Source organism: Protopterus annectens, chromosome 9.part0, assembly GCF_019279795.1.
Source record: "Protopterus annectens isolate FY-2018-M chromosome 9.part0, PAN1.0, whole genome shotgun sequence".
Taxonomy (NCBI): Eukaryota; Metazoa; Chordata; order Ceratodontiformes; family Protopteridae; genus Protopterus; species Protopterus annectens.
This window is the reverse complement of record NC_056743.1, coordinates 431842405-431865382: the sequence shown is the minus strand read 5'-3', so window position 1 is coordinate 431865382 and position 22978 is coordinate 431842405.

The window sequence follows — 22978 nt, the reverse complement described above, 5'->3', positions numbered from 1 at the left end:
GTTTTTTTAAAAATTTTCCCTTTTCCCTTCCCCGTGGCCGCCTTTTTGAGCCCCTTTTCCCTCTGGATTTTTTTAATTTTTTAAAATTAAACCCTTTTTTTTCCCCCCCAAAAATTTTTTGTTTTTTAAAAAACACAACTGTATTGATATTTGACCTCTCTCAATGAGTACTTTCTAGAACAGTAGGGTGATAACTTCATTTTTTAAAGGCTTAAGCCACGCCCACTGGGAGTTAAAGGCACACATTCTAAAGAGCTGTACTGGAGGGAATGAGTTAATACCAAATAGAGTATCATACTGTAAAGGTGCATCCAGTAATTTAGCTTTAACATGATCAGGCAAATTTTGCTCTTTTAGCCAAGAATGCCTCCTAATCACAGATCCAGTGACTGCAGCCCTGCAGGAGCCTCTAAGGAATCAAAACCACACTGCAAAGTATGCTTTCCAACTTGTCCAGCTGCATTCAATAATTCCTGCAAGTCTTTATTTTCTGCACATTCAGAAAGCAGCAATTTTCTGTTTCAGCAATCCCAGAACATGTTGATACTTAAGCATATGAAACTGGCAGTTTAAGGCCCTAAGTGCCAAGGTTGCAGATGTATAAACTTTTTCCCCATCTATCCAGTCCCCTTGAATCTGTCAGGGGGTAGGATTTGTTGCTGAGGCCTTAACTCCCTTTAGACCATGTGAAATAGTTTTGGGGGTAGGACTTTTTGCTGAGGCCTTAACTCCCTTTGGACCCTGCAAAATAGTTTTGGAGTCAGCAGCAGGGTTTCTAAATAAAAATTTGTGAGAGTCAGGGACCCTGTAATATCGGTCAAGCTTGCTGGGAGCCGGAGGTAAGGAGTCAAGCTCGACTCTGAAAACACATCATCCACAATGTCCAAAACAGGAGGTATGGCTAAAGGCCTGTGCTGAGGGAGAAGGAAATCCCCGAGCCTCTGATTCTGAGAAATCTTGACTCTCCCAGTGAAAATGCTCCCTCAAAGTATGCAAGTTTTGTCCACATGAATAATCCTCATGAGGTGATGCAGATGGGATAGATAGGTGATGCAGATGGGATAGATTCCTCTGCATTAGAATACTCATAGGGAGGTATAGATAATTCCTGATCAGAAGAGGAATCAAAAGAAATAGAAACCTGATCTGAAGACCATCTTGCCTAGGCCTCTTACCAGGAGGGGGTTGGGAACCCCTGATCAAGGTAATTAGGTCTTCAGCCATTTTGATAATCTGTTTTTTAGGCATAGCAGCCTGTGCAAGTGGCTCATGCGTCTTTTTAGCTTTAGAAGTTGCTTTTGTCTTTGGTTTTGTAGCTGTTGGCTTTATATAAAAACATTGAGGTCTGAATACACCCTCAGAAGCTGGTGCCTGCTCAGCAGTTCCGGACCCATCAGAGGGAGAGACATCTGTGGGTATAATAGAGTATCTCGCAGAGGGCAAGACTCCACATGGGTCTCTGTAGGGGCCTGCGACTCGAAAGTAGCAGGTATCAGGGGCTGTAAAAGCACCTCAGTGAGTACTGGCAACTGGCTTAGAAGCTTCGTTGTTGGTTTTGGACCTAGACCATCTGTCCTTTTCTTTGCGCTTTTTGTGTACTCAGGTAGTCGGATTGCCATCCGACATTTCAAGGCAGTTAAATTTGTTTCCAAAATATTTTGAGGCAAAAATATACAGATGCTTAATAGTGCATTGGTTCAATCTAGCACAACAGCCAGGCACGTTGTGATCAGGGCCTAGGAAAGGAATACAGTATAAATGGAAATCCTTATGGAGGTATTTGCTTCCCACAGGTAATACAATTATTAACTTCTTCTGACATTGGTATGGAGCAAGAAAAAAAGTTTCCCCAATGGGGTACTTAGCTTTAGTGAAGACTTCGGTTCTGAAACTCGAAAATTTCGAGAGTCGTTGACCGGCATTTGCGAACTGCTTCTGCTTCGGGCACCGCGCAGCAAGAAAGACTGGAGAAAATGGCGTAGGCTGCTTGTTTTATACCCCTGACGACCTGACGTCATGGAAGAGGAGACAGCAACCGACACAGGATCCAAGACTTTGGAATTCAGGCCGACTGAGGGCAACCTGCCAGCAGATTACCCCAAATGTAATGACTACAACAGTGAAACACAAAGAACATCTGGCTAGGTCTTCCTCGAAGGAAGTTTTAACATGCCTTTTAAAATCTTATTCTTCCGTTCCTGGAGTACTGTAGGGCTAAAAGAATGACGAGACAAGTTTATTTTACATGTATGGCCCCCTAAGCAGTACACACAAGACTGTATGTCCATCAGTGGACATTTTTTGCGAACATTTACTACACTTTATAAAACCTGACAGTGTTCTTTGGACATAATGGCAGTAGAGAAAAAACCAACACACTCACGAGAGGAACTAGATTCTCTAACTTAAGCAGATCTAGCCCTAACACCCACAACATAATTAAAAAGGTTTTACTAGGTTCTCCAACTTAAACGAACCTAGTGAAAGAAGGAAAAAGGGGACAAAACTAGCACCTCTAAGTTAAACGGTTTAGTCAAAACACACACTCACGGGAACCACACACAAACTGCCAACAGGCCCAAGTAATTTTTAAACGGCAATAAGTCAAATCCGGTTAAAGACAAATCGGTAGTCACAATAAGACTGTCAGCAATCAGAAAAAAACTTCACAAGAAGCAGAAACTCCTAATAAGCAGTAATAATAATAATAAACTGAAATACTTTGCCACGGCCAACCAAAAGAAGCTTCCGACTGAAGATGTGGCCAACGAGATCTGGGGAATGTGCTCATGCACCATGAGATACCTCCTAACCACGAGCCAATCAGAAATGTTCAGGCTTTCTATGCGGCAGAGTAGGAGCAGAGGATTGGCTCCAAACCTGCACGTAATAATGGAGGCGAGACAGGACTACATATCAGAAGGTTACAACTCAAAGTGGAAAGGGATGACGAAGCAAGGGGGGAGCTCAAGAAAGAGTGGATGATTTTGGATGCAGATCCTTAGGAATAATGACAACCATGCAGATAATATTCATTAAACAGCAGAACATATTCAAAGAACTAAGAAAATATGAGAATGGAGAAAGGACATTTTGCCAATGGGGATGACTGCAAGTAATGGTACAGAAAATAGGCAAGAAGGGGCTGGAATTTACTGTAAAAACCTGGCAAACGAACCAATAAACTGGGAGAAAATTATTCAAGCAGTAAAGGTAACAGTGAGAGAAGGCCAAGAAGATACTTTGATTGCAGGTTAGAGATTGCCTTCCCTACCAGGGCTTTATATCAGTGCACAGGCAAAGAGAAAGGGACAGGGCAGTTTTAACTGAAAGACCTGCTCTGGTGGAGTTTTTAGCTAAACCTACAACAGATGCAGCTGTTAAAAAATTATTAGGAGAACATATAAAATATTCCATGATAACTATATCAAATCAGAGGTGGCAGGTTAGAAAATATTTGGGAGACGAGTGGAAAAGCATTTACAAGAAAACATTGGGAAGACAGATGTATGGCTCTAAAGTATGCAACCACATGCAGAAGGTTTATGTCCTTTGCTTGGAAGTGATTGCATAGGTATTTTTATACCCAAAGCATACTTAAAAGAATGCTTTCCTCAGGTAGACAGCAAATTTTGGGGATATAATGAAAAAAGTGGTGAAGTACAGTTGTGTACACTTATCATAAATCTAGATGTTAGAGTGTATTCACTGTTGCAATCATTGCACTTGGGTTATCCTGCTGGCAGGCTACCCGCAGTCGGCCTGAATTCCAAAGTCTAGGTCCGGCGTCGGTTGCTGTTTCCTCCTCCCCGACTTCAGTGCGCCAGGGGGTATAAAAGATGCAGCAGATGCCATTTTCCTCAGTTACTTGCCCCAGATGTCAGGTGCCCCCAAAAGGGTAGGCTAAAAAATATGCCAATAGAACATACATGCAACAAAACATATAATACTTCATCTACAAGCAAATACACCACATAGGTTGAATTGATTAGAGAAGTGCAGATAAGTAGCAGCAAAGATATGGGGGATGGTGGGGGGGGGGGTAACCTGGACTGCAACAGTGAATACACTATCTACATTTATGGTAAGTGTACACAACTGTACTATGTTCTTCGTGTTTCACTGTTGCAGTAATTACACTTGGGTTGAATCCCAAAGCTACGGTTGGGTGGCTGGAGCTAAATAGCATTAGGGGCGGCTATGAGGTCCTGCAGAACTGCAGTGGCAAAGCCTGCCCTGGATTTAGAGTAGAGTGGTAAATGATAGTGCTTTGTAAAGGTGTGCACTTAACTCCAGGTAGCAGCCTCTAAAATGTCTATGGTTGGTACTCCCCTGACGAAGGCTGCTTAAGTGGCTGCTGCTCTGGTAGAATGTTAGGCACTGGCTTGCCATTTTGTGAATAGCAGAAATGAATGTAGTGGCCTATCCACTTTGAAATAGTTTGCTTTGAGATGGCCTTTCCTTGTGATCCTGCAGCATATGCCGCTAGTAGTTGCTCCGTCTTTCTGAAAGCTTTGGTTCTGTCCAAGTAGAAGCGTAGCTGTCTGCGTATGTCCAAAGAATGCAGAATTCTCTCCCCCTTATTCTGTTGGTTTGGATAAAAAGTAGGCAGATGAATAGTTTGGTTTAAGGGCCACACTAGACACCACCTTAGGCATAAGTCTGGTTTGTCCTCAGGGAAACCCTGTCTGGATAAAAAATGATAAAAGGTTCAACAGCCATGAGTGCCTGTAGCTCTCGTCTTGCAGAGGTTATTGCTAGGAGCAGAGCTGTTTTCCAAGATAAAAATTTTATATCGGCTGTAGCGGCTGGCTCAAAAGGAGGCAGGGTGAGTTTTTCCAAAACATAATTGAGATCCCATGCTGTTATTGGTGATCTCCTTGGAGGCCTTAAGTTTTTGGCTCCTCTGAGGTTCTGCCTTAACAAGGGATGAGAAAAGATTGGTGGCTCTGTATTGTAATGAGCCAAAATGGCAGAGGCATGAATTTTAATTTTTGAAAAAGATAGGCCTTTGTCCAGCATCAGTTAAGTACTGCAAAATCTGAGGAATATTTGGCACAGCTGTGTTAATTCCTTGTGCCTGGTTCCAAGCACAGAATCTCTTCCATTTTCCAGCGTATGATTTTCTGGTACTAGGCCTTCTGGCCTCCAAAATGACATCCATTACAGCTTTAGTGAGAGGTGTGCTTTGTATCACCACATTATCCGCCATGCTGCCAGATTTAAGGTCTTTCGTTGGCTGTGCAGGATCAGATTGCTTTGCTGGGATAGATGAGGTATTTGAGGCAAGGTCCAAGCCGGGCATTGAGACAATTTATTTATTTTATTTAAATTTGTTGACTGGGAGTGTCCAACTGGACGTGGGTCCATTTTTAGCAGAGGCCCGGGGAGAAAAGCTCCACAGTAAAATAGAGTTACATTGGATTACATAGAGATTAACAATTTAATATAGAAATTACTTACAACATATTTACAGATTAAGAACATAGTACATCAGTAGACAACTAGAATCTTTATCTGTGAAGTACATAACAGGCATTAACGAATGTAACAATGAGAAGTTCCTGCTGTATAATAAGTACTAGGCTTATGAGCACCTGAGCTTGCTATAATCAAGGTAGTTAGTGGAGTGGAAAGAAAGTTAGTAGTTGGATGATATTAGAGTGGGAGTTGCAAGGGCATAGCCAGCATGTTTTTAGGTGCGCTTTTAATAAAGTTTTGAAGTTGGTGCATGATGGTACGGAGGTAATTGTGGGTGTGAGTGAGCTCCATAATTTGGCTATGATGCAAGAGAATAGTGCTTCACTAGCAGAGTTATTGGCTTTAGTGATCTGCAAGTGATTTTTGTTGCTGGACCTTAGTTGTCTGGTGGTGCGATAGGGTTGGAGTAGATTCTGGAGGGATGGGACATTTAGTGGATGGTTTACTAGTTTGTGGGCGAGTGAGAGTTGATACCACTGAAGGAGGTGAGGGAGTTCAAGCCAGCCCAGTTCAGCAAGTGAGAGAGTGGTAACTACGGTAGGATGCCCCTGTGGCGAATTTGGCGATTTTGTTGTAGCAGGTCTCTAGCTTGTTTAGATCACATTGCCTTAGGTTGGTATATACTGGAGAAGCATAAAGTAGGGTGGAGATAAGGTGGGAATTTGCTATTGAAATCTTTGCTGCTTTGGTGAGAAATGGTTTATTTCTGTATAATGCTCCTAGTTTTTTGTGGACTTATGGTCATGGATATGTGAATGTCAAATTTTAGTTTATTGTCTATTTCCACTCCTAGCAATTTGGTGTGTTCAGTTGGGTATATAGTGGTGTTGTCTTTTGCTGTGATGTTAAAGTGAGAGTTGTTTTGAGTATGTTTGGTGGGTTGGAAGATTAGTTTAGTTTTGTTGGGGCTGAGTATTAATTTGGGCATCGGATAACCATGTTTCAACAGAGGAAAAGGCTTCCTGTGTGACTTTTTGCAGTTTGGGTAGGGACTGGGCTGAGCAGATGATGGTAGAGTCATCTGCGTATTGGATGAGTGCGCCATGTTTGGTGGCAGAGGCTAGATTATTGGTGTAAACAGAGAAGAGTAGGGGTCCAAGGATAGATCCTTGGGGAACCCCTATGGAGACAGGTAGCTGGGGAGATGTGTCATTCTGCCATACAACAGATTGTTGGCGGTCAGACAGGTAACTCTGAAACCAGTTGGTGACAGATTGTTAGAAGGATAGGTTGAGGATAGAGTTAAGTTGTTTGTGTGGGACCAGGTCAAATGCTTTAGATAAGTCTAGGAAAGTAGCAGAGGAGAGATGACCATTATTTTTATGCTGAAGGATAGTGTTAGCAAAGGAGTGTAAGGCAGTGGTGGTGCTATGGTTTGGTCGGAAACCATGCAGAGTACTGGAAAGGAGGTAGTTTGAGACCTGAGAGTATGCATCACTCTAGTATTTTGGAGAGTGGAGAGAGAATAGCTATGGGACAAGATCCTTAGGATTGGATACCAGTGCTGGCGGGGCCAGTCTGGGGCAATCAGTATCATCTTTGGCTTCTCTTGTCTGACCTTTAGGAGTACCTTGGGGAGGAAAGGCAGTGGTGGAAAGGCATATACTACTAAGCTTTTCCAGCTGAAAGACAGGGCGTTCACTTTCCACTTTTGTCTGTGGTAAGTCCTTGTGCAGAATCTTTGTAGTTGGTAGCTGTGAGGAGAGGCAAACAGATCTACATCCGGGCAACCCCATTTCCTTATCATGCTTAAGACTTGGGGATCCAACTTCTACTCATGGGGATCAATGAGGTTTCTGCTTAGTTCGTCTGCCAGAGTATTTATCTTTCCTGGCAGGAATTGTGCCTGCAGATGTACTTGGCAAGTCAAAGCAGTGTCCCACAAAGTCATGGCTAGTATGCAAAGGGGGTAAGAATGAGTTCCCCCCTGCTTGTTTATATACCACATGACCGTGGTGTTGTCTGTCTTTATCAGCAGTTGTCCTGGATGAAGGTCTTTGAAGGCTGTCAGGACATTTTGAACAGCTAGCATTCTCTTTTTGGTCGATATGTAGATGCATTTGGTTTGTGGACCATGTGCCTTGAATACATCTTCCTGCCATGTGGGCCCCCCAGGCATAATCTGATGCATCCATTGTTGATGTCTGCCTGGCTTGGGGTAAAGTGAATGGCTGTCCCTTGTTCTGGTGACAAGCCTTCGCCCACCAACGAAACTCCTGGTGCAAGCAGGGAATGAGGGTAATTGTTTCCAGGCTGTGGCAATGTTGAGTCCAAACACTTTAGGTACCATTGAAGCTTCCTCATATGCAGTTTCGCATATGGAATTAATAGAATGCAGGATGCCATGAAGTCCAAAGCCTGCCAGAATTTTTCTTGCAGATAACTGGGCCTTTGTTGCCAACAGGTTGAAATAGGTAGTCCGTTGTCTTTGTCTGGCGTGAGATAAGCCATCTGGGCAGTTGTATTTAAGCTTGCACTCAGGAATATTATCTCTTGAGAGGGTATTAGTTTTGATTTCTTTTCGTTGACTGTGTACCCTAGGCTTGTTAGAAATCTTTTGACAAATGCCAGATGCTGTAGTAGAATGTCCTTGTTCTCTGCTTGAATGAGGCAGTCGTCCAAGTAAGGTTATATCTGTATTCCTCTTTGCCTGCAGAATAGAATTACTGGTGCCAGACACTTTGTGAAGACCCTGGGCGCAGTAGATAAGCCAAAGGGCAGTGCAGAAATTGGTAATGCATTGAGCCAGCTTTGAATCGGAGGTATCTTCTGCAGGTTTGTCTGACTGGGACATGCAAGTATGCCTCTTTTAGATCTAAAGTCACAAGCCAAGCCATCTTGCCCAGCATGGGCAAAAGTTGCTGTAAAGTCAACATTTGAAATTTTGGTATATCCAGAAATGTATTTAGAATAGATAGGTACTGTATTGGTTTCCAGGTCTTGTCCTTTCTTGGCACCAAGAATAGTCTTGAATAAAATCCTTATCCCTACTCTTGCTCTGGTATTTGTTGAATGGCCCTCATGTCCATGAGGGATGAGACTTGCTTTTGTGCCTCTGCCCACTGATGTTTTGGCAGGTCTGGCCAACTGTTTGCCCTTGGCAGGGTATGGAAGAAACTTGCAGCCCTGTGACACTGTCTAGGACCCATTTGTCCTGGGTTATGTGCCAGTTTTGAGAAAAAAGTGCTAGTTTTCCCCCTAAAGGAGCAGCCAGAAGTAAGTGCTTGGTGCAGGCAGGGGGAGGTCATTGGGACCGTTTCCTGTATGGCTGTGATTCGTCTTCTCCACTTTTGGAGGTAGAAGCACCCCATTGTTTAAACCTGTATGAGCCTTGGGGCTGGTATCTGCCTCTTCTGCCCCTTTGTGGTCTGACACTGGAAAGGACCAATTCTTTGTAGGTCAGTCTGCTAAATCTTGGAGGTTGAACCTGTAAGAAATCCTCAACCGTTAGCATAGATTTAGCTTTGTCCTCCATTTTCTTTAACACCTCTTCTGCTTTAACACCAAAGTATCAGAAGTGTAAATCTTTTTACCCCATCTGTCCAATGCCCTAGAATCCCTGTCAGAGGGGGTAGGGTTTTTGGCAGCAGAAGCCTTAACCCCTTTGGGACCCTGAGAGTTTCTGGGTCAGCAGCAGGGTTTTTGAAAAGAAATTTATGGGAGTCAGGAACCCTGTAGTACCTGTCCGGCTTAACAGGAGCTGGTGGTAAGGAGTCAGGTGTCAGACTGGACTCTGAAAATACATCAACAATGTCTAACAGGTGGAATAGCTAGGAACCTGTGTTGTGGTAGTAAAAGGAAGTTTGAGCCTTTTCTTTGATTCTGAAAAATTTTGGCTCTCCCAGTGAAAATGCTCCCTCATGGTATGCAAGGTTTCCCCAAAAGAGTAATCCTCAGGAGGAGAGGCTAAAGAGATAGATTCTTCAGCATCAGAATCCTCATAGGGAGGAAAAGAGTATTCCTGATCAGAAAAGGAATCAGATGAAATGGGAACCTGATCAGAAGATTCATATTCTGTCTCTTGCCTAGGCCTTTTATCAGGTGGGGGATGGGACCCCTGATCAAAGTAATAAAGTCTTCGGCCATTTTGAGAATCTGTTTTTTGGGCATGGAGGCCTGTCCAGGAGGCTGCTGTACTTGTTTCTTTGTCTTTAATACCAAAGTATGAGTCTTTGAAGCTGAAGTCATTTTAATTTATAATTGAGTTGGTGTAAACACACCCTCAGAAACAGATGACTGCTCAGCAACTCCAGACCCATCTGAGGCAATAGTCGCCGAAGGTCCAATACCTTGAGTCTCCAGCGGCCTAGGCGACTCCATGTGGGAGTCGGTAGCAGCCTGCGGGTCTAAAGTAGTGGGCGTCAGGGTCTGCAAAGGCACCTCACTGAGAACCGGCGACTGGCTTAGAAGCCTTGCCATCGGTTTTGGACCTCTGATGCCAGTCCTTTTCTTTGCGTTTCTTGTGAATTCCGGTAGTCTGATGGCTATCCGACGACATTGTATAATTAAACCTTCTGCCAAAGTAATGTAATGCAAAATCGTACCGATGCTTAATAGTGCATTGGTTAAATCTAGCACAATACAGACAACTAGCAATGTCGTGGTCGGGGCCTAGGCAAGGAATACAGTAAGAATGAAAGTCCTTATGAGGTATTTGCTTCCCACAAGAAAATACAATTAACTTTTTCTGACATCGGTCTGGAGCAAGAAAAAAAAAAAGCATCTCCAATGGGGTATTTGGCTTTTAATGAAGACTTCGGATCTGAAATTCAAACACTAAAATCTCAGTCGGCCGACCGGCACTTGAGAACTGCTTATGCTTTAGGCACCGCACGGCAAGCAAGACAGAGGAAAATGGCATATGGCGCAATGATGTCAGGGAGGAGGCGACAGCAACAGACGCTGGACCTAGACTTTGGAATTCAGGCAGACTGCGGGTAGCCTGCCAGCAGAATAACCCAAGTGTAATGATTGCAACAGTGAAACACGAACATCTGGGAATCTAGGTTTTGGGAGGGTAATGAGTTGGCAGATTTCAAAAATTCCATACAGAGTACTCCATCAGACATAATGGGTAAGCAAATGGCTTTAAGAAAGAAAATTATTCTTTGCAGATGGAATACAGGATCTGAACTGACTAGACATTGTAATGTCTTATTGCATTTAATTCTGTTGGCTACTAAAAAAGGAATTACTAAATGGAAATCAAAGTCTACATCAACTGTATTTAAAGTACTGATTATTATAAAAGAACTGGAAGAGGGATCTTTGCAAAATGGAAGGAGCAAATTACATACAAGTAAAGTACAGCTGTGTACACTTAACACAAATGTAGATGTTGGAGTGTATAGAGTGTTGCAGTCCCAAGTATTGGGATTTCCTGCCCTGAAAGCCTTTGGCTGGCCAGAGTACGAGAGAAAAATTTTTCAGCTCAAGCTGGCGGAAGCCCAGAACAATGTCAATACGCTCAAGTATAAAGGTAGCCATCCTGCGTCAGAACACCAGTCTTATTGCCCCTCAAATAAGAGGGGCGCTGAAAAAACTGGAGGTACCCTAAAGAATAGCCTGACAGAGGAGGAGATGCCAATGGATTCCCATGGCAGAGATAAGTAGTCAGAAAATTCCTATAAGTAGGCAAAGGGGGTAGGATTGTGGGAAAGAACTGCAACAGTGAATACATCATCCACATTTATGGCAAGTGTACATAACTATACTCTGTTCTTCGTGTTTTCTTACTGCAGTCCTGACTATTGGGAAGATTCCCAAAGCAGAAGAGTGGAACGATGCTAGGGCGAAGACAGGATGTCCTGCAGGACAGCAGTGGCAAACCCTGCTCTAGATTTAAAGAAGGAAGTCAAATGGTAGTGTTTGGTGAAGGTATGCACAGAGGACCAGGTGGATGACTCGAAAATTTCCTTGGTGGGAACCCCCTTGATAAAGGCAGCATAAACAGCAGTAGCACTGGAGTGAGATCTGCTCCCAACTGGGGGTACCTTGCCATGAAAGCTATAGCAAAAGAAGAAAGAGAGATACTTTTGGAAATGGTTTAGAAGCTGTGTTGCCTTCTGCACCAGGGGCAAAGGTAATGAAAAGCTGCTCAGTTTCTCAAAGCTTTTGTCCTATCCAAGTAAAAACAAAGCTGCCTGTGATCATCCATGGAATGCAGAACTCTCTCCCTTTTATTTGGAAAATTGGGGAAGAAGGTTGCTAGATGGATGGCCCGATTCAGGCCAGTGTCAGAAATCACCCAGGCCATGAAGGATGGGGTGGTCCTAAGAGAAATCATATCCTTGTGAAAAATAAGAAAGGGTTCAACTGTCATGAGAGCCTGCAGTTCAGAAAACCTCCTAACTGAGGTGCTAGCTAGTACAACAGTTTTCCACGTTAGACACTTGAGGTCAGCAGATGCTGTTGGTTCAAAAGGAGGCAAAATTAATTTTTCTATAACAAAGTTCACGTCCCATGGAGGCAGAGGCTTCTTTCTGGGAGGCCTAATGTGTATGACCCCCCCCCCCCTGAGAAATTGTAAGAGTGGGTGGGAAAAGATAGGAGTGTATGAAGGCACATAAGCAGAAATGGCAGAAGCATGGATTTTAACTGAAGAGTAGGAAAGTCACTGATTTAGCACTGAAAGCAGGTATTCCAGGATACTGGTAATGTGAACTGACTTTCTACGTGGTGGTCTTTGCACCAAATGAAGAACCTTTCCCATTTGGCTTCGTAAGATTTCCTAGTGCCAAGTCTTCGTGACTACTTGAGGGTGTCTAGCACCAGTTTTATTTCGAGTGGTGCCTGTGTAGGCTTTTGTGGGATCATCCATTATGCCAAACTGAAGATCAGTAGGTTGGGTGAACAATCCTTCCCTCGTTTTGAGTGAGGCCCACCCTCAGGCAGAATTCAGTGTGCCTGGTAGGAGAGCTGGAGGAAGAAAGAGTACTAATGTGGTCTGGCCCACTCTGGGGCTATCAGCATTGCTCTTGGGCCCTCCTTCCTTATCCTGAGCAGGACCCAAGGAATTAGAGGTATGGGGAGGAATGAATAAATGAAAAGGTGGGTGCATGGGGAAGAAGGCATCTGTTTTCCAGGCTGACTCGTTAGATCCTGGTGCAGAATTTTTGCAATTAAATGTTCTGTTTCAATGCAGACAAATCCGCTTAAGGGATCCTGCAGGACTGGGTTATGGTCTTGAAAATCTTGGCCTGCAGGTGCCACTCATGAGGTTCCTTAAGATTCCTGCTGAGACAGTCTGCTAGAACATTCTGAACTAGTGAAAGATACTGTGCCATGAGATGTAGTCCCAGAGTGTGTGCAGTTTCCCAGATTTGCATTGCTGGACGGCATAAGAGGTAGGAATGTGTTCCTCCACGTCTGTTGATGTACCCCACATAACTGTGGTGTTGTCAGTCCTTACTAGCAGGACACCTGGTGTCCAATTTGCTCTGAAGGCTATTAGGCCTTTATATACTGCCATGAGCTCTTTTCAGTTGATGTGCTTGTTCTTATGTTGATTTCCCACTTTCCCTGGGTTTGTAGGTTGTGGACGTAAGCCCCACTCCGAGGCAGTCTCAGAGGCATCTGTTGTAAGGGTCTGACATCAGCAAGGAAAGAAAGTCACCCAATGGGGTACTTAACTATTTGACGACACTTCTCTCTGTTATGGACCGACAGACGCACTAGAATGCTGCTTCAGGTCTTCTGCGACAAGAAGAGACTGAGGTTCTGACTCTTGTAGGCTACCTTTATACCAGAGCATACAGACATCGGTCTGGGCGTCCACCAGCCTCTGAGTCAGAAAGATTTTTCTCTGGTAGTTGGGCTGACTTGGGGCTTTCAGGACAGGAAATCTCAATAATCAGGACTGAAAAAGTGAAAAAAAAAACATCTGGAAACTGTGCAAACAATGCATGCATAATAATGTTTAAGAGGATGAGTGATGTTTAAGGGAAGGCAGGAATTCCTATTTATTTTTTGCAATGCTGGACTGATCGTAGCAAAGAAAATAAATGTGATGTATATTTTACTTAAATGGAAAAATGTTAACATGGTTAATTTTTTTCTGTTAATGTATGTATGCCCATGTCTTGAGTGCTAATGTAAGAAAGGTGTTAAAAAAAAAGATAAACTGGCTTTATTTGCACGTGATCTTTTGTAGGTGATGGAACCAGATAGACATCAGTCTTTTGGAATATTCTGATAGTTTTTAAACTATCAGAATATCAAAGGCTATAACTATATATCCACATATGAACTGGTCCAGCTACACCCATATTTTGGGGAACATGACAAAATGAAGTACTTAAGAGTATGATTTAAAAGGATTTGGTTATGGCAGCTAAGGAGAAGTGGGGAGAGACTAAAGATGATAAAAAAAATTGAGAAACTAGAAGCTCCTGCCACTGAAACTAGCTAGCAAGACAGAAGCAGTAAAAATGTTTTCAAGTCCTGCCTTTTTTTTATATACAGCTCCAACATATTTCTATCAACCAGATAGAAAGTTGGATAGTAATTAATATAGACCTGAATGACTATTTGGGTAGGGGAAGAGGGCAAGAGTTAAGTGGGTAAATTGATCCTCCCAACAGAAAGAGGTTTAGCATTACCAAATTTTAGAGTATTTTAGAGCTACACAGTTAAGGCTCATATATAATGTAACACAAGCAGAAAGCTACATTTCCAAGTGGAAAGGGATGAGGAGGATTGGTCCTTAACGAAACCCTGTCTTTATGAAAGCAGACATACAGTGGTTTCGCACAAAGTGCTTGAATTTCCGAGATTCTTCTGGTGGAAGTGATGGCCACCAGAAAAAGGGTTTTCCAGGAAAAGAATGAGAGGCGGCAAATGGCAGATGCTTCAAAGGGAGGTAGTATTAAGTACTGCAAAATGAAATAAGATCCTAAGGAGCTAGCAGATCCCTGAATGGAGGTTTGACAAAACTCTTGAGGAACACCTTGCACAGATGGGAAATTAACGAATGGTCATCGTACCCACTGCGAAAATTAGACATGGCTGCTACATGAACTCTAATGGTAGAGGCAGCCACTTTATCAAAAAAGCAGTTAATTCCAAAACCTTTTCAACTGAAGCTGAGAAGGGGTCTAAATTATTTTCAGAGGCCCAAATAGAAAATCTTTTCCATTTACTGGAATAAAGTTTCCTGGTGGAAGGTCTCTGGGAAGCCAGAAGAATTTTTCAGACAGGAGAAGTAATACAATTTTGCCTGACTAATGGAATTGGAGAAACCAAGATACGAGCTTAAGGGGGTGAAGACTGGGATGTAGCAGCCCTTGCAGGTGAGACAGCAGAACCGAAACTGGGTCCAGAATCCACGGTTGGGTAACAAGCAAGGCCATAGAAAGGGGAACCATAACTTCCCTGGGCCAGAAGGGGGCAATGAAGGTCACTTCAGCTCACATCCTTTGAGCTTTCTTTGGGGAAAGTGGGGAAGGCATAAAGGAGACCCAAGGGCTAAATGAAGAGGAAACAGTCTCGAACTCCTCCTGTGGAGGGATTAGGGCAGAGTACTGCACTTGTTCACTGGGGAGGCGAACAATTCACAAGGCTGGCCCCATTGGTAAAAAATTTCCTCCGCCACTTTGGGATTGAAAAACCTCTCATGAGGCAGTAGGAGTCTGCTCAACTTGACTGCTATCAAACTGGAGCTCCCCGGGATACGAGTTGCTACAAGAAAGCAGTTGAAGGATATCGCCCATTGCCAAACTCTTGACAGCTTCCTACTGGAGAGGGTAGGACTTGGATCACCCGTCTGATATACCAGACTGACATCTTGTCCGATTGGATCGGAATTGTTCCCAGAGGAAGAACAGCTTGGAAAGCTTGCAACGTTAGGAACACTGCTCATTTCCAGGAAACTGATGTGCAACTTGGTCTCTTGATGAGACCAACTGCTTTGTTCAGATAATGCCCCCTTCCACCACATCTGGGAGGCGTCCGTGGTCACTATGGCCCTGGGTTGAGAGGATACAAAAGGACGTCCCATTAGGATTTCTTCAGACTTCATCCACCAGGACAAATCTTTTTTGCAATGCTCCTTTATCAAGATCAGGAGATAAAATGGATGAGTAAGAATGGACCATTTTGAGGCTAGAAACCATTGAAGTATTCTCATGTGAAACCTTGCCAGTGGAACCAAAGTAATAGCTGCTGCCATGGATCCTAGGGTGTGAACAGCAGGGACCTTGAGTTTCCATAAAATGGGACAAACTTACAGCCTTAACTTTTTGAGCCTGTGAAAGGGTAGGGAAGCTTTGCATGAAATTGTGTCGAGACAGGCTCCTATTTACTCTAGAATCTTGAGTGGGGAATAACGGACTTCGCTTAGTTGACTGCCCAGGGCACTGAACAGGTGCACAGCAGATGCCTGGTTGGGGCAGTGAGGAGCCAGTTGTTTAAGTAAGGAAAACACCCAGAATCTGCAATAACCTCACATGGGCCGTGACAGCCACCATACATTTGGTGAACACCCTGGGAGCTGTGGCGAGACCAAAGGGCAGTGCTCTGAACTGGTAATGACTGTTCACTAGCCGAAAGAGGAGGAACCTTCTTGAGCACTTGTCTATTTTTATGTGATAGACATCTTGAACCCCTATGGAGCACATACAATTTCCTAGAAAGGGGAGACTAGACTGTACAGTGACCATCTGGAATTTTGTCTGCTAAACAAAGTTGTTCAGAAGGCTGAGGTCCAATATTGGCCCAGTCCCCAGTCTTCTTTGGCACTAAAGAACCTGGAGTAAAACCTGGATCCAAACCAGTCTGGTGGGACTTCTTGGAGGATTCTTTTTGGTAGCAGCCTTTGGACTTCCTTGGTGGCTTGAGCCCTCTGATGGGGTGAACATCGGGGATTTTCGTTAGAAAATGTGGAAGGAGGATGAAGGGTATGTGATGGCCTCTGGTAATGATTTTCTGCACTCACGGATTGCAGGTTATTTGTCGCCAGGCTGATGAGTGCAGTGAAAGTCTTCCCCCAACAGCTTCCAGAGATAAGCTATTGGGTCTTTCAGGAGCGCTGGTAGGGCTGTCTGGAGTAATCTCTGCATCCCTGGTTTTGCAGGCCACCTCTGCCTTGGGGTCAGTGTCTAAGCTCTCCCCTTTGCCCTGAGGGCAGCCATTGCCACATGTCCTGGAAAGACCCTGGGATATCTGAGGAATAGAAAAATGAACGCCCACAACAGACACGGTCTTGCTACCTTTTTCACACCTGGCTAGTGTCTCCTTCACTCTGGGGACAAAGGATGATCCATCAAACACAGGACTAAGGAAGACAAAAAGCTCCGCAAAATCACACAAGTGCATCCAGGCATGCAGTCTTATGGCAACATCAGAACCCCCTGCTCTGGTCGTACCTTCAGCTGCAGTGCGATAAGCCACAGACAAATTCAGTACAGACTCCAGGGTGGCTAGCTGCGAGACGATCTTACCTTGTATCTCATTAGAGCCCCAGCTACAGTTTGTTGACTCGACAGATACCGGATCAGGTAATTTAATCAAGTGTGCCAGAAAGTTCAAAGACTTGGTGTGAATGTCAATGAAGCATAAACCCGCTTTCCAAGCATGTCCATCGTCCTAAACTCCCTGTTAAGCAGATATACATAACTCTCATTGGCAAGTTCATTTTTACCAGCAGCCGCCACCACCATGGCATCTACTGTCAAACCTTTGGTCAAATACTGGTGGTCCTTCAGTGCTGACAGTATCTAGTCAGGTCTCCAGGGAATAAGCTAAGACATCAGGAGCCTTCCAAGCCTGCTGCGCAATTAGCTTGCTGAGATGGTCAGTGGGTGGACACCAAGGAAGTAGATTCAGGCATCGAAGGCTTGCAAGTACATGGGTTTCCTCTGAGGATGGGTCTTGGGACTTTGTTACCTGAAAGTCTCCAAAGGCATCTTCAGAGAATGACCAGGGGGAACCTTCTCCATTGAAATCAGTGTCTTCAATGACAAACTTCGGGGGAATCCAGGTGCTTCCTCTTTAATGTCTTTTCAGGGCATTTCAAGGGGGAATCTCTGAAGAAGACTCCAAAGAGTGGCCCTGTACATAGACAACTTGAAGTTTCGGTGCTCGCTGTCCTGTCACAGACTGGTGTCAACTTTTGACCACAGCATACGTTAAAATGACAGTTTGAAGAATGGGGGACCAACAGAGAGACTGCAAAAGCCAAGGCCCTCTCTGACCTGGAAGGCGGTGCCACCGCCAAAGGAGTGGGAGCCTGGAACAGAGAAAGACCACCTCAGAAAACAAGGTCACATCCCACTCCGAGAGTGCACCCTCCGAAGTCAGAGCCTACCTTACCTACATAAAAACAACATCGGGTACAGGTAAGCTAGGTAAGGACACTACCTTTAAACCAATTTTTAGAACAGAAGATGGATCTACCATAAATCTGGGTAAAACTAGAAAAGATATAGTTAAAGTTAGATATGTAACAATGTTTAATACTAAAAATAAGTTTATTAAAAATATTAGAGAGAAATTGGGTTGTTCTGATGGCGTCTCCAAATGCAAGTAATATACTGGGTGCCCGCCCCTATTTCTCATATAGGAATATGAGAACTTTGAAAAATAAGCTGTTAAGGATTTTACTGAGAAATTCCTCAAGTTAGTACAAGGCTTGGTACATTCAGCCGTTTGAATTGTACATGTTGCACCAATATCTATGGTAAAGGAAGTGAGATTTATTCTTCCCTCTACAAGAAATGAATAAACTTTTAAGCTTACAGCTAATTGTGTTAGCTCTAATGTGGTTTACCTAGCTACCTGTACCCGATGTTCTTGTTTTTATGTAGGCAAGACCACTAGAAAGCTTAAAGAGCACATTATTGAACATAAATCCGATATTAGGAGAAAGAATGAAAATAATGCATTATATAAGCCCATTAGTACCAATGGAGATACCCATAGATTTAAATTCAGGGTGATAGATATGGTGTATGCATCTACGAGAGGCGGTATTAACTTCCTAGAAATTAAGGAATATGAATGGATTTTGCGCTTTGCCACTGACCATTCACCTGGTTGTAACACAGCTATAACTCTAAAACCAATTTTAGTGAGGGTACAATATACTAAATTTAAAGTTTAGATTTTATGTACTTTTTATTCCAATTTTGGAATTTTAATTGCTTCCACCGCATGGTTGGCTGGCTGCGATCATGTGGTTTGGCTCCTATTTAAATTTAACTGCTTTGATTTTTTAAATGTTTGTAGTACTGAAGGGTATAGTCCCGAAAGCTTTGCTATTAAAAGAATTTTCTCAATGTCAGTGTTTTCTTTGGCATATTCCTTTTCATTTTACAGCAGGACTTCTATTTTGTTTACTTTGTAGTATCTGCCAGGTTTCCTAAGGGCTAGGGGTAAAGTATCTGGAGTGAGACTGGATTCCATAAAAACATCCAGGACAGGGGGTATAGCTAGAAGCCTGTGCTGAAGCAACTCTAAAAATTCTCAGTCTCTCTTTTTGGACAGAGGATGGTCCTGGCATTCCCAGCAGAAATGCTCTCAAAGTATGCAAGGTTTCACCAAAAGAAAAGTCCTCTGGAGGGGAATCGGAGGAAATGGATTCCACTGCATCTGAATCCTCATAGGTTGATAAGGGCATGTTCTGATAATCAGAAGGGTCAGAGTCATATGACTCCTGGTCTGCAGAATCAGAAGGAAACCCAACAGTCTTAGCAGGGGAACGCTGGCTTCCCCTAATTAGGGTAATAAGGTCTTCAAACATTCTAAGCATTTGTTTTTGTGGCATGGGAGCTTGAGCATGCAATTTGTTTGGTTTCCTAGGCATAGTGTGTACTCTGGGCCTCAAACTCTGTAGTGTTAGCTAAACACAAAGTCATTGGTTTAATCTGAACATCTGTTGGTCAGAATACACCCTCAGAAGACCGTGCCTGCACAGCGGCTCTGCACCAATCCAAGGTAGAGACATCCGCAGGTTCCATAGTCCAAGCATCCTGCGGCATACCGGACTCAGAATGGGTCTTAGAAGAGGCCTGCAAATCTGCAGAAGTGGGCATCAGGGGCTGCACAGGCGTCTCACTGAGTACTGGCAGAGTGGCGACAAGCTTAACTGAAGCGCCATCGCAGTTTTGGACCTATGCTGTTTTTATCTTTACATTTTTTCGGAATATCAGTAATCGGATGGCTTCTCGAAGCCAGTAAAAAATAGAGAAAGAGAGCAAAATAATTTAGCGACAAAGATAGCCCAACGACAAATGGTGTGGGTGTTAAACAAGGAACAAAACCGACAGCAAGGGACATGGTGGTCTGGGCCTAAACAAGTGACACAGTAAGAATGAAAATCTCTGTGAGGTATTTACTTTCCACAGGCAAGACAATTGTTAACTTTTTCTGACATCAGTTACAGCAAGAAAAAAAGGATCCCCAACGGGGTACTTAGCTTTAGAAGACTTCAGTATTACAAACAAAATTTTCAGGTAGCAGCCGACCGGCACTTGCGAACTGCTTCTGCTTAGAGCTCTTCCTCCGCAAAAAAGACTGATGTAATGGCATCGGCTGCCTGTTTTATACCCCTGACGATCTGACGTCATGGAAGAAGTGACAGCAGACGCAGAAATCCAAAGACTCTGGTATTCGGGCCGACAGTGCTACCTGCAGGCAGGATCACCCAAGTGTGATGACTGCAACAGTGAAACACGAAGAACATCAGGACTTATGGTCATATGAGGTGCCAAGACGGACACTGTCGTGGCGTTTTTTATATCAGGAATCTCCTACACTGGCATTTACCCTTCCTGGATGACATGAAACCCCCACAAGCAAAAATGTAAAAGAAAGTCAAGTAAAATAGAACCCCAACAGGGCAATTATCTGCAACAGCTTGGTGAACCAGCAACAGAATGAGCAATCAGACTAACAAGAAATAGCATTCGGATTGGTGGCAAAGTTCTGAGGATGGCAGTGAGATGGAAAACCAGTCTTCTGGATATCCGCATGCAGGGTACCACAGAGAGAGAAAAAGGAGGAGACTTAACACTATTCCAGAGAAACTTTATTAAAGAGCTGTCCATCAGCTAATTAGCTCAGTGCTCAAAGGGCAAATAGCGTATGTCCAATTCCCAAACCTATCCAACGTCCCTAACTCCGGTCAGGAAAGTGGACAGAGGAACTTTCTTCATAAAGTTGATTCTTGGTGGCTCTAATTACCAACATGGCATCTACAGGTCAGCCTCTGCTTCCATGCTTCTGGTCTGTGGGTGCTGCAGAATTCCTATCTGGTTTCTTCTGTATTGGTTCCACTTCAGGGTCCTTCTCAGCCAGGTGAGCCTTAAGATCAGGGGTCAACTGGGAGTACTACCAAGGATACAGGTGAGTTAGAACCAAAGGCCTCCAATGAGAGTCTCAACTGGTAAAGGGGTTTGTGTGGACTATCCCCCTCATTTTTCCATCAATTCTAGGATCTTACCAAAGGCATCTTCTGAGCGGGATTTAGGGGAGCCTTCAACTTCATCCAAATTCATGTCTGCTGTGAATGACGAAGGATGTAGTCTGTATGCGCTTTTGCTTGCAAGTTTGTTTCACGTCAACCTGAACTGGTAGGTGGTCAGACAGATCAGAATCAGACTGGGAACTCGCATACTCAGCAGTCTCAGAAGCCTGTGCTGTCAACTGTCCCTGCTGGACAGAATGAAGAGATGAATAAGCAAACTCATTTTGAGGGTTGGGTTGGAGCAGAGCCAAGCCAACTGGCAACGCCTTCCGTCTGGGCACATCCATAACCCTCAAAACCTTTAAAGCCAAAGACACCATCAGCACAGAGCACATCCAGCTTGAAGGGAATTCCTCACCATGAACAGCCCTTGGTCCTGAGGCCAATCTCAGATCTGATTGGTTGAGGGCCAAACCACCAAGAGGGAAGGACTGCTCCAATAACTTCCAAGTTGACCTATCCCCTCTAGTCCAAGCAATGATGCTTCAGCTCAAAGACTTTTCCTGATCCGAATGCCTTGACACTGAAAAAGACAGGGATACAAGTGAGTCAAATTACCACAAACTATCAGCTCAGACAAATGCATACAGGGGCATGTCAGGTCCAAGACAGCTTGGTCCAACGAATGAACCACTACTGGAGACAGAAGAGGAAGGGTTGTTCAACCACTACTCTGCACATTCAGAAACAATGGCACTAAGCTGAATCTGCTTTCAAGAACTTCCTCTTCATTCTTCCGATATCTTGCTCAGTAATGCTTCTGGATGACCAAACTGAAGAATCCAGTGTGTGATCTTGAAAATCTTTTCGCCTGAAGAGCAGAATGTAATCTTGACCCTACAGTTTCAGGCGAGAAATGGAATAGAGAAGGAGGCCAGGTCAAAGTTATGATGAATCCATCCTCTTAGGAACATTAGGACCCAGACTGGCTGAAGAAATGGGATCCAGTGACATCTTCCTGGATTTCTCCAACTTTTCTTTCTCCTTCTCTAGCCTCTCCTCAATGGAGTCCCTTTGCTTGCCTTTTTCTTTCAATTTTGGTTTGTCCTGCTTCTTGGCTGAAGAGCAGGCACCAGTGGATTAAGATGTAGCAAGAAGGTAAGACCATGTCTGTGGAGGAAGACCTTTCACTATCAGCTTTTCCCTTTGAGTTTGTATACTCCTAGTGCCAAGAGGGACATGCTTCACAAATGATATTGAGGTGGGCAGTGCTCAAACAGTAGACACTTAAAGGACCACTACAGGCAAATGATGAAGAAAACATACATTTCTCATCTTGCCATGATTTACTACACCTCACAAAGCTGCCTGCAGCAAAATAAGTACTCATTCCTAATTTTATTAGGTTTTTATTCTTTTCTGCCCTCATGGGGGCAGACATCGTGATTCCTTTGGAAAGCTAAATCTGTCCCATAATGCACAGACAGAGAACAAATCGCCTTACCATTTGTTGTCAGACTAGACTTCCATTTGGTTAAAATGGAACACCTGAAAAAAACTGCCAAGTCTGCAGCTCGTATGTCATTGACTGGTATGCACTGAGTTTTACAAATGCTGTTCCTACTCATGTACTACACATTCTGACAGAAACTTGCAAAAGTGTCAACTTACGGAGATAAAGACTTTTCACAAGGAGCAGTTTTGCAAGTTTCAGTTCCTGGCCAGGTTACTCCTCCCATCTCCCCTCCTTCAGTGGGCTACAGTCTCACATTTCCAGCTTTACTAGATTCAACTATTTAGTCAGCTTTGCATGGCAATAGACAAAAAAAAAAAAAATCACAGCCTGGTGTGACACTAAATCTGTTCCCTTGTATGTCTGTCTCCACTTCTAAATAGCATTTCCCAGAAATAAAATAAAAAAGCAAACGCATCAGTCCAGAGTTTAGGCCAGTCTATCCATTTAAAATGTGCACAGTAAAATATTCAACTTATAATGCATTTTGGCTGCTGACATGGTTATCTTTACATAGTTATTCTCTTATAGTATAACCTGAAATTATGGTATTTAATGATAAATTTAACCGTTCTCAATGT